At 39.8% G+C, this 11,390-nt stretch overlaps 1 protein-coding gene across 2 annotated transcripts in view; it reads left to right on the top strand.

Moving 5' to 3' along the window:
- ARHGAP24 (Rho GTPase activating protein 24) overlaps positions 1-11,390 on the top strand; it is a 173,871-nt gene that overhangs the window by 59,980 nt on the left and 102,501 nt on the right. The window contains exon 1 of one of the 2 annotated variants that reach the window (XM_018073679.1): positions 5,045-5,063. The exons of the other annotated variant lie outside the window; for it this stretch is intronic. The gene's annotated coding sequence lies outside the window, so the exon portion shown is untranslated. Of the gene's footprint in view, positions 1-5,044; positions 5,064-11,390 lie in introns of those variants that run through there. 2 annotated transcript variants of the gene reach the window in all.

Raw genomic sequence — 11,390 nt, 5'->3', positions numbered from 1 at the left:
CTTGCAGAATATACCACCTAAGGAGTCTTTCTGCTGTGCCTTTTGCAACCAGACTTGTCTATCCCATATTGGCCTTTTTAGCCACCGATGTGCTTGTAACAAATGTGGGTAGAGCCCTTCCCAAATCTTCATTCACGAAGCCCAGCCATGATGATGCACTAGGATGATGTTTTGAAGAAGAGGTGGGATTTCTATGTATTTTTCACAGCAGTAATCTTGGGTGGGCTGAAGATGAGCGGTTGGATCTATTGAGATAGCTTTGAAAGGCCAAACAACATTTTCCTGCTCTGGTTTTGTTTCTGTATTGGATAATCAAGTCTATTTTATTCATTCAGTGTGTCATATGGGCAAACAAGGAGGTACCCTGTCACCAGATACACTTGGTCACCTCACCTGTGTTTGCTGGTGTGCGTAGTTATAGTGCACATTCGTCCTGCTCAACTTAATGTGCCCCATTCAGCTACAGATGCTCTTTTTTTTAAAGAAAGTTTTGTATTTTGTCTTACTTAACAGTGTCTATGTGAATTGAAGTCATCCTGCATTTTCTTCACTGTGAGTGAGAAGAGAGTTTGGCCTTGGTGCAATTAATTTAAACTTACCCCAGCAACGTAGTCAACTTCCTAATAAATTATGTGAAGTCCCATAGTTGTGTGTATGATGACTTGGAAGAACTGAGCCAAACCTTGACTTGCAAGCTGGGGAATTCAGTTTTAATCTATCCATCATCTCCTCACTGCATGTTTCTCAGCAGAAAAACATCCAGTGTTTCTTGACTTTATTGCTGTAATTTTTTTCTTGCGTGAGTATTTTATGTCCAGAAATTAAACACGAGCAATGATAATCTTTTCAGGAAGCCAGTAGGGAAACTGCAGAGATATCTTAAATTTAGTAAGTTGAAATGATCAAGTCGTGAACCTTGCAGAACTAATGTAGGGTGCTGAGTGCCATTTTTATGTTGACTTTATTGTTCTGTACTCACAGTTGTGAATAATGCCCAGCTGACAGAGACAGGAAAACATGTATTTTGGTAGCTAAAATAAAACCATGATGCTATGTGCTGGAAAGACAGGAAGAATTGATTCCATGTATTACTAGCTGTGTCAAACTAGTGTATCTCAGCTATGCCAGCAGTTTACCAAGGTGAATCATTCCATTAATAAGACTTCACTCAATATAAAGTAGCCCAGACAAATGGAGAGTTTTCATGGACATCCTTACATGTTATATCAGGTCCTGTAAGCAAAACTGGCAGGAAACTAAAGGCAATGAATGCTTAATAGGATTTCCCACTAGTATAATCTCAAAGCTGACAAGTTATGACAGGCAGCAGGTGATTTCTATACTTGAGGACCATTTTCCCTTTCTCTTGACAGGCATATAGATCTGTCTTTAATTAATATATGTATTACAAGAAGAGAAAGTCAGTATATAAACAGTTTCTTCAATTTGCATTGAAATTATAAGTTACTTTGAAATTTGAAAACCCACTGATTTGTGCAAACGAAAAGTTCTCATATATGAACGTAAGTTTAAGTTTCAGTGGACTGCTCACTTTCTCCCCACTTGATTTATATAAAATGCTTTCCAGTTGCATTTCTGGTAGGCGCTTGTAATCCAAAATGCTCTCTATGCTATCTTATAACTAACAAGACTAGCTTAGTGATACTATGCTAATGACACTGTAGGTCTCTTGTTGTCCAGGGTTACTTGAAAATTGGAGAGCATTTGAGGTAGTACAGGAGCTGCTGTAACCATTTGGCATGATGAACAATTAGGGTTTAAAAAAGCTCAGTCTGGCTGCTATACTGAATTTTTAAAAAGTGCTGGCAGACAACAGGTATAAAGAACAGGTATAATTCATGTGTACAAGAAAAAAAAATCAAGTTAATTAGAAAAAGCCCACCTTTCTGAAAGGTGCCAGTAGTTCAGCCACACAGCAGATGGAAGTAGTTAATGGAATATAAGTAAAAACATTAAAAAATGTGCTCAAAACAAAATTATAGAATCAAATGGTAAAGTGGATTCTTTGAAGTCGTGCATATAAATGCCATAAAACTGCTAAATTTGTTAAAATTATTTTTCTATATTTGTGAATGTGTTTATATTTTACATTGTGAACAGTAGCCAAATGGAAAATTATGCATCGTTTTCACGTTATGTTTTCATAAATTGTGATTGTCTCTTGCATCCCCTTTGGAAAGTAACTGTTGTTTCTAAAATTGGACAGGCTGTATCTCCTCTCTAGGGAACAGTTCTCTCCTGTTTTTGAAGGCTCTTGGAGATTTGAGAGAGACCTTTAATGCTGAGGTGTTAGAAAAGTTCACCTGAGGTACAACACGCTTCAGATTTTCTTTCCATCTGCAACATGTCCTGACAAGTGGTGTTTTTTCTGGTGGGGTTGCTCTCCTTGAGTTGCTGCTCAACAGATGGTCTTGTGAAATTGCTCTCAGCCTCAACGGGCAGCTCTCCCACCTCTCCCTCTGCTTTTGTGATGTGTGCAGGAGAGTGTAGAGGCTTCCAAACTGTAACATAAATACTGCTTCAAAACTGCCATAGAAATTCGGGCTAATGAGCTGCAGTGGGAATAGAACCAACACTGGCTCATGGCACAAAAATTGCTACGCCAAAACAGAGTGCTAAAAAAAGACTTTTACTTTTTACATGTGTCTTGTTGTATTTTCTACATCTGAGTCTCTGTAGGAGATCCAGGAGGATATGCTTTCTCAGCTCCCAGCCACGTCAAAGCAGCCATTCTGCTAAGTATCTCCAGAAGCAAGTTTCCTGACAAATGCCAAGTTTTTAGGCTTCTAGTGTTCTGCTCAGCACTGCCACATCTTAATTCTGGGGCTGGCAGTGTCCTGCTCACTTCACTGAGCCCTGGCGTGGTGCAGGGCTAGCAAGGCAAGATGCTGTGGTGTCTGAGGGTCACAGCAATCAACTGCAGGAGAGAGGGTAAATTTGAAACAGTGTTTTTGACTGGATCAGAAATACCATTCTCAGTCCTGAAACACTGCCTATAGTTCATTGCCATAATCTTTCTGTTAGTGCTGGGAAAAAGCTAGACTTAATATTTTGCAAAGAACTGTGCATGCTCAAGAGAGATGCTGCTGCACGCTGTGGTCACAGCGTTTCTGTGGCTGATTGTACTATATGAATACAGATTTTTTTTTACCTAGGATGTGTTCACATGCAGCTCTTAGAAAAAAGCCTTTCTTGAGTACTTGTGTATTACATTTTTAATAATAATAATAATAATAATTAAATGATCTACCTTGTATTAATATATTTCAAAACTAGCTTATGTTGAAGAGGATGATTCTCTCTTCTTTTCAAAGGGAAGTGCACCCACACAGTTACTGAAGATTGTTGAATGTTAAGTCTTTGTTGTGACACTTGACCTTAATCTCTTTGTAGCTCTGTGAATACTTGGAAGTCTGGCCCCAAATGGCCTCTGGGCACCTAGAGGGTTGTTTTGATTTTTGTTCTTTTCCCATTCCACTATTAAACATGTAAATATTCAGTGGTTAGGATAAACATTCCAGATGCTATACTATGCTAACAAGTATTTCACCTATTTGATGTAAGGAAAAGAAACATAACTCCTAAACTGAGGTTAATTAATCATCTTTTGCAAACAATTTACTTGTAGTTTTTGGATTTGTTATCCTCTTTTAATGTTATGGCTAATGATGCTGCCTCAGGAAAACTGGAGAATGCTGTAGTCAGGCCTGTCTCTCGCTGACCCCATTGAACAGGCAAGTTCAATTCATAACAGAAAATCCAAAGCAGAAGTGCAAACTTGGAGTGGGAGAACTTGCCTCGAGCTATACAGCCTTGGGAGAGAGGAGAGCATGCAGCTATATGAGTGCAGGCATGGACTTGTCAGGAGAAGCTGGGGGTGCTGCTTCCCCTGTGCAGTGTGATGGACAGTACTTGATCTGTGTTTGGCAGGGTAAATGGGATTGAAATCTACTTCAAACATATTACTAAAGATTAATTAAAAATAAGCAGAGCGGATGGTAGAGCTGGGGGGAGAATGACGGTTCTCTGGGGGCACTGGGATCAGATTGCAGCCTGCTGTGCCAGGTCCTTGCCCCAGCTGAGCTGGAGCTATCTTCTCATTCTCTGGAGTATTTGCAATGTAAATAAAGGTACGTGTTAGGAAGAAAAAAAAGTGTGTAATGTAGTGCCTCGAATAAAGAAATGTATGCACTCAGAATCAAAGGTGAGCCTGACTTGAAATTGGTTACCTCCCACTTCAGGTTGCAGAGGGATGGAAGTAGAGCTTGAATGAACGGGAGGGCCATGCTGTGACAATATCTGGTCTTTGAACCACTTTTCTTTACATGTAGTTTCATTAATAAGTGGACAGATGTATAAGAGCTTGTTTTGGAAAGTCAGTATTTATGATCTGAGAAGCTGCAGCTGTGTTTGTCTGTGCTGCTACACATCATCTATCAAATACATCAAAATGTTTGGCAAAACTGGCTTTCAGTGAAAACGAATCTACATTTTTATCAAGTACTGCAAAGCTTCTGCATATTATTATTGAAATAAATTTTCCCTAAAAAGGAACAGAAATTTGTGACAAATCAGAATCCTGTCACAAAGTTGTTAGTGTTTTAGCACCTTGCAAGAGACTATTTGTCCTGCTTGTTCTCATGTTTAGCTGGCAGTATTTTAATATTTTCATAAGAGACAATGTTATAACTAAAACGGTTTCATTAATTACGATGGACATTACTTAGTCAAATGCTTTTGCATTGATCCTACTTGTGTCTGGCTCACTGATTCCAGTAATGGTTTGCAAGAAGCAATCTCCCAAATTCTTTAAAAGTCTTATAATGTATCTTCTCTTTTTTTGGACCCATTGGAAACATTTAATGACCTCTGTCTGGCAAACCACCACTTAGAATTTTGCAGCATTACATCTGACTCCTGATCCCAGTGGCAAAATTCCCAGCAACTTCAATATAAACAAGAAGCAGCCCAATTATGACAGGATATTATGGAAAATACCATAATACAGTGAAATGGGAAAGAGGATTTTAGGCTGAAAACTGGTAAGTATCAAATTTTGAATTCAGCTGTAATAGCTCTGTTTAAACATCCTCTCTCCCCCATTTCCCCACGTGAGTGTTCTGGGGGGGGTAAAATCATTGCAGGGTCTTGAATAACTGCATGTGGTCAGGAAGTCTGTTTCAGTTTTCCAGATTGCATCCAAAAGCCTTATATGTAATAAGATATACTGCAGCTCTGAGAATATGTTCTTGAGTAGAAAATCAAACAGTAACATGGAAAGTTAGTCTGTTGTTCTTTGTGTATCTTTCTGCATTATAAAACCTCTCTAAGCTATTCCTTGCTTATAATTTATTGTAATTTAAAAAAAAAAAAGGACTACGAGGTTGAGTTACCTGTGAAATGTGTTGACCTTTAAATATGAACAAAATCTAAGATTTCACTTTTGCTGGCTAGAAACTGTTTCTCTGGAATTGACTTAGAACAGGGTTGGCAAAGATCAGGTCCTGTTTCAGTGATAAGCAACCCAGTTTTAATAATGAAAGAATCTACAGGGTTTATTTATACTCAGCACAAGGGATGTGTGTGTATAAATAGATATATGTATGTATACTTGGTATTGTTTGTTTATGTACATGATGATATGTTTTAAAAACAAACCACTTTCTCCTTTGTGAGGTCAGAATTTATGCCTAGTATTGATAAAATCCATCTGCATGGTGATGGTTTTCAGCAACTTCAAAACAAATGGTGCAACATTAGAATTCTTCCACTCCTGCCTCCATCTTCTATGCAGGCATCCTCCTGGGGAAGCTCTTTTGTCTCTAATGAATACATACCTAACAATAGTGTAAGATTTTTATTCCATACAAAGGAATTTCTTTTTACCTGAAAGATAAAGTTTTATATAATTGTTATTATATAGAAGAACATCATATTTTAAAATGAGGAAGCAAGTGTGGTTTCATCTTTCTAAAGCATTTTTCAGTTATAGAAATGCCACTTCAAAGACAGCATGTAGCTGTTCTTTACCTTTTTTGCTTGTACCTAAAATTTGACCTCATTCTGGCTCTGGAAGAATTTTGTTTTAAGGGTTTGGGTGGTGGTTTGCATGTTTTCTCTTGATATTCCAGACATTTTTCAAGGGGGTTAATAAGGAAATACAGATATTTGTGCCCTATCCTGTATCTAACCAGCCAGCCCATTTGACAGTGTTCTGCATATTACGAAATCATATCAGTGTGTCCCATGAGGCTCAGCCAAAGATGAACTTTGTGTTCCTTTAATGGGAGGAAGCAGAAGAAAAAGGGCATTCACGTACAAACGCTTCCCACTCTGAGCTGACTTCCCCCCCCTTTTCCCCTCCCCAGATGATTTAGTGGTGTAGCTACTTAATGACTTCAAATAGCACTAAAATAAACAGCTGCTCCCAGTACTTTCTAGCTAATATAGCCTATCAGCTCAACGATTCATGGCAGAGTGATTAGATTCACTTCATTACTGATGGAGTAACTGCGAGACTGTAGGCAAAGTGTTTCCAAGAATAGCAGGCAGCTATCATCAGCCTGATGTCTCAGAAGTCCTGGATGCTTTTCCATGGATTTGTTTTGGGAATCAGAAGGAAGAAAACCTGGGAGTATTCTTAGCTTCTGAGAAGCATAGACAATAAATGATGTGATGCCACTCTAAGTTGGTACAATACTCTTTACATCTCATCTTCAGAAGCTGCTTTCTAGAGGGACCGAGGGAAGGAGACGCTGTTTCAGCCATGGAAGAGTCTGGGTGATAAAGGTCTAACAGTTAAAGGGAAGGCTTCAACATCTCTCTTCTTAGTTTGCACTGCCTGGAAAACGAGATTGCTCAAGGTTTGGGAGAAAACTGGTAAAGAAATCTCTAGCAGATGCATATGCTTCTGTTCTCAGAACTCGTGAATGTTGAAACCAACGCTTAGTTGGTGTCATAGGGATTCTGGAAACCTACATGTTGGCCTTTAAATGATTTCTGTTAGATACTAAATGAACAAAACATGCAGTAAAATAGTTGTTCTCTGCAGTCCTGCGACGCTGCCCCTCATGGTGCGGCCTTTCAGCTCCCTACTCTGCCAGTGTCCCCTGCTGCCTAGGATGGTGCCCCTGCGCCAGCTGTTTGCCTTGGGCCTTCTTCCTCTTGCTCTTAATTTTTGTGCTGGGAACATCAGTGTAGCTGAAGCATCAGCGCCCGTGGCCATGAGGTGCTCAGCTCTTCTCCTGCAGTGTGTGCAGTTGCTGTGGGTCTTACTTAAATCTCTTCTGTGCTATCAGTGAACCTTCCTGTCAGGCAGCTGCCCACCTGTGCAGCCCTTGTGGGTCTGCCTGTGCTCTCAGGCTTTCCCAGCTGAAGCACCTCGTAGGTGCCAAGCAGTGGAACGGCAGGTGCCCGCAGAGGTCGGTTTACACAACTGGTGGAGCACTGTCGGAGGCAATACTGACAACCACTTTGGTTTATACATTTTTACCTGGAAGTGAGATAACCCTTGCTGTTAACAGTAACCAGCTAAAGTCTTGGTTTGAGTCGCTCAGGTGTTTCAGTGCCGTGCTATTAACTGGGACTGAAAAAAGCAGAGTTACTGTAGGTGCCAGGGTGTTGACATTGCTTACTACTATAGTTCTCCATCATCAGCAGGTGAGGAGGTTTGGACACTGTCCAGCTCCCTTTAGCTGACTTGTTTTGGTCAAACACTGCTGCCTTCTGGTGCTGAGTAGCCCTTCTGCAGCTGTGTCAGGAGCACATGTCCCCTTTCAGATTGCACAGGCTCACTGGAAGCAAAAACCAACCATGGTTCTCCTTCAGGAATGAATGTTTGCTGGACTGAAATAGTGCTGGCCAGATAAATGTGAGAAAAATTGCTACTGCTAAGACTCTTCCCTCTCTGTTGTCCCCTTTTTTTTCTCCTCCTTCTTCATGTGGTCATCCTCTTCCAAATGCTTGGACCTTTTCATTCCTTGGTTGTTGGTAGTGTAAATTTAACTAGTGCTGTTTGTTTCAGAAACAACACACAAAGCAAGCCCAAGCTGGTGTATTTTTGTTACACAAAAAGCTAATGCAAATGCAAAGCCCCCACTGACAAGATATGTCAAAGAGAGGGTCTCCAGTCTGCATCTGGCCTGGGTGGTTATTCACTTGCTGCACTGTAGGAAATGACTTGACCTTCTAAGTAATTATTAGCTCAGTTATTCAGATCTGCAAAAATGTATGACAGCAACTGAAAAAACCTCCACCTCCAATATATTCTTCATAACATAATTAGTATTAGGCCATTGTCTGATTTTTAGGTCCTTTCAACTGTGTCTGCTTGTTATTTCTCCCAAGGAGACATATTTTTTTTTTCTGGGAGTAGGAATGTAGCCTAAAGATCTAGCATGGAAGAATATATTTGTCTTCAGTGCCATATAAATGTTATCTTGATCCTTTCCAAGACAAATGTTTCTTGACAAATGAAAGTAGTAATGCTTTAGTACAGCAAGTTTTCCTAAGGAAGTTTAGGTTTATGAAAACATATTTTAATTTCTAGGAGAGAAAGTCCATATCTGCAAACTGTGGTGCCAGATGGACACTTGTGTTCCCCAAAGCTGATATTTCTGGAGGCCATTTGAAAGTTTTACATTAACTCAGAAAGTAAATAAAAGAGAAATTGAACTAGCATCACTGGAAAATAGCTGGAAAGTTAATTCCTTCTAAGTTTTATTCTGTCTTGACTGTAAGCCAAGTTGCATTCATGGGATATTTGATATACCTACAGATAATAGTTTTGTGATACAGTCAGAAACTTGGATGTTTGCATGACTGGTATTGAAGACACACAAGCAAAACAAGGCTTAGCCTTTCAGATTTTCATTGATAAAGTAAAAGCATAGCAGTAAAAACCTTTTATACAGGATAGATAATCCCAGTTTATGCTGCATTATTAAGACAAAAAATGTGAATAGGTTTTTATAATTTGATTTATTAATACATTTTTGTTTTTAAGACCTAAAATATCTGAGGGATTTTATCATACTGTGTTTATTAATTCTATTCAATGAAAAATTCAAACTCATTTTACAGAGAAAATAAGGCACATGCCTTGCAGCTGCCTTTCCATAACTCTGGACTTGTTCCTTTGAAGCCATTAAGGATTGTATATGAATGTGCATCCAGTTTTAAAGATTGTTTCCTAGAGTATTGGGCATGGCATGAATTTTGTTATCAGAAACACTGAAATACCTGTTAGAGCTACATGGTATTTGTCAAACATGAAGGAAAGGGCAGACCCAGTGTGTGTAATTGTGTTCTCAGTGTAGCCTTGGCAGGGAGGTTGCTGTGTGCCCACATTTGGAGAAGAGAGCTGTGCCTGCTCCATTAGCACTTAAAAACTCGGTTCTATTAAACATGAAGGTCATTGGGTGTTACCAGACTGAGGCAGGGATAAATTGGTAAATAAAGTACTCTTTCTGGCTGTGAGTCATACCTTTTATGCTGCCTTATAGCAGTGGTATATGCAGTGGCCATCTAAGCCTGTTGTAAGCCTGGAATTAAATGATGTGATCCATAAGTATTTCCCTTGCTGGTAGCACGCATGCAACCAGCCCTTCCTTTCTGACACAATACTTTCCTTCAGCCCTGAAGGAAAGTATTGCCTGTGAAGCAGAAAGTATGCCCTAAGATGTCAGAATGTGAGCACTGTATGAAAGTCCTTAAGATTTGTGTACCATGCGTAGGGAAGCCCTGCCACCAGCTCGGGCATTAGGTACCCTGAACAATAAAGGATTTGCCATAAGGTGTGGAAGAGAGGAAAACACGATATAAGCTGGGATTTTCCAGTCTGCTGAGCCTTGTTCTTCCAGGCTTACTCATTAAGAGACTTATTATAAAAGAGATAAAAAGATCTATTGAGGATTTAGTAAAGATTTATTAAATGAGAGAGAAATACCCTTCATAGACACTTACACCCTGCCTCTTCCCTTTCCCTGTACTGCCTTTAAGGCTCTGTTGTAAATACCTGAGTGTATGATCGAGCTGTGGTTTGAAGAAGGCCCATACTGGGCCCAAAAATGTCTGCACAGGCAATTTTAAGGCTGGGATTATGAAATGTAGCAGATTTCTGCAGAGAGCAAGAAGGTGTGGGCTTCAGAAATGACCTTTCATTTCTACCCCATGTGGGCCTTGCCCTGCAAAGAGTATGGTTGAGCCTAATGGGTAGTTGGGCAGGATTTAGTTACCATGCCTTTAAGAGGGAAGCAATATAAGTCATGCTTCTCTTGGAAAATAACTTGGATATGCTCACTTTTGTCTTTGGGTAGGTGCCAGCATGTTGAGAAAAACTAATGGCTTTACCTATACAACATGGGAACCCTCCAAAACTGTTTCCATGTCTGCACTGGAAAATTACATACTCATGAATTCTAGCCTGGCATCTTGGCAATTCTTTGTGATAACCTCTTATGCTCCTTATTTAAATGGCAATTCTGTGTGGCAGACACTATATGCATCTAACTAAATTCTAGATGTTAAAATAGTTACGTTCATGGGTAGCTTCAGAATGGCTGAGAGTCAGAGCTAGATGGGAAGGAAGGAGTGAGTTGACTGACTATCTAGTTAAATGACTGGAAATCTGAAAAAGTGTTGCCTACTTGTGTCATTAGTCACAAAAGATAAGAGTGCCCCTGTGCCCCTGTGCCTTAATGCCATTTCAGACTACTAAAACAGCTTAAATATTGATAGATGCATACAACTTAGGAGACTGAAATCATCATCCTGGTAGTATGTCTCAGGGCAGGGTGTGTTCTTGGGAATACTTCAGGGTCATGGTCTTTATGCTTAGGTTTTTATGGATCCGTGTTAGGGATACATGGATGTGATGTTTGTGTGCCTAAGCCTTTCATACATTCGGAGCATGTGCCCTCTTAGACCAGAAACCTCTGAATACATGTGCCTGAACAGACACACACGCTCCAGGCACCAGATGGAGACTGGAAGACAACTAGAATAGAGTTAATAAATCTGGTGGGAAAATCTGTTTGAGGAGGGTCAGCGTGGAATGGGCACTTCTTCCCAGAAGAAGCTAGGAAATTGCAAAAGCCAGAAAAGGCCCACTCTTGTAAATGGAGCCCTGGGAGCTAAAACTTCAGAGATAATGTAATTCATAGCTTGCTGGAGAACTCGGAGTCATCACAGAGGAAGCCAACGTGGGAGACTGAATTATCTATAAAAGTGCCTGTGCAAAACCATTTGCTTTCTGCTCCTGAAAATGTAATAAACATGTTAAAAATACAATTTTTCTTTTATTTTTGAAGCATCAGTAACTGAAACAGTATCAGTTAAAATTCCCATTAATGGGAAGACAGTACTGGCTG

The sequence above is a fragment of the Manacus vitellinus genome, unplaced genomic scaffold (genome assembly GCF_001715985.3).
Source record: "Manacus vitellinus isolate BGI_N305 unplaced genomic scaffold, ASM171598v3 scaffold_0_pilon, whole genome shotgun sequence".
In the NCBI taxonomy this organism is placed as follows: Eukaryota; Metazoa; Chordata; class Aves; order Passeriformes; family Pipridae; genus Manacus; species Manacus vitellinus.
Note: the sequence above shows the minus strand (reverse complement) of the source record. Positions and strands in the feature narration are given on the sequence as shown.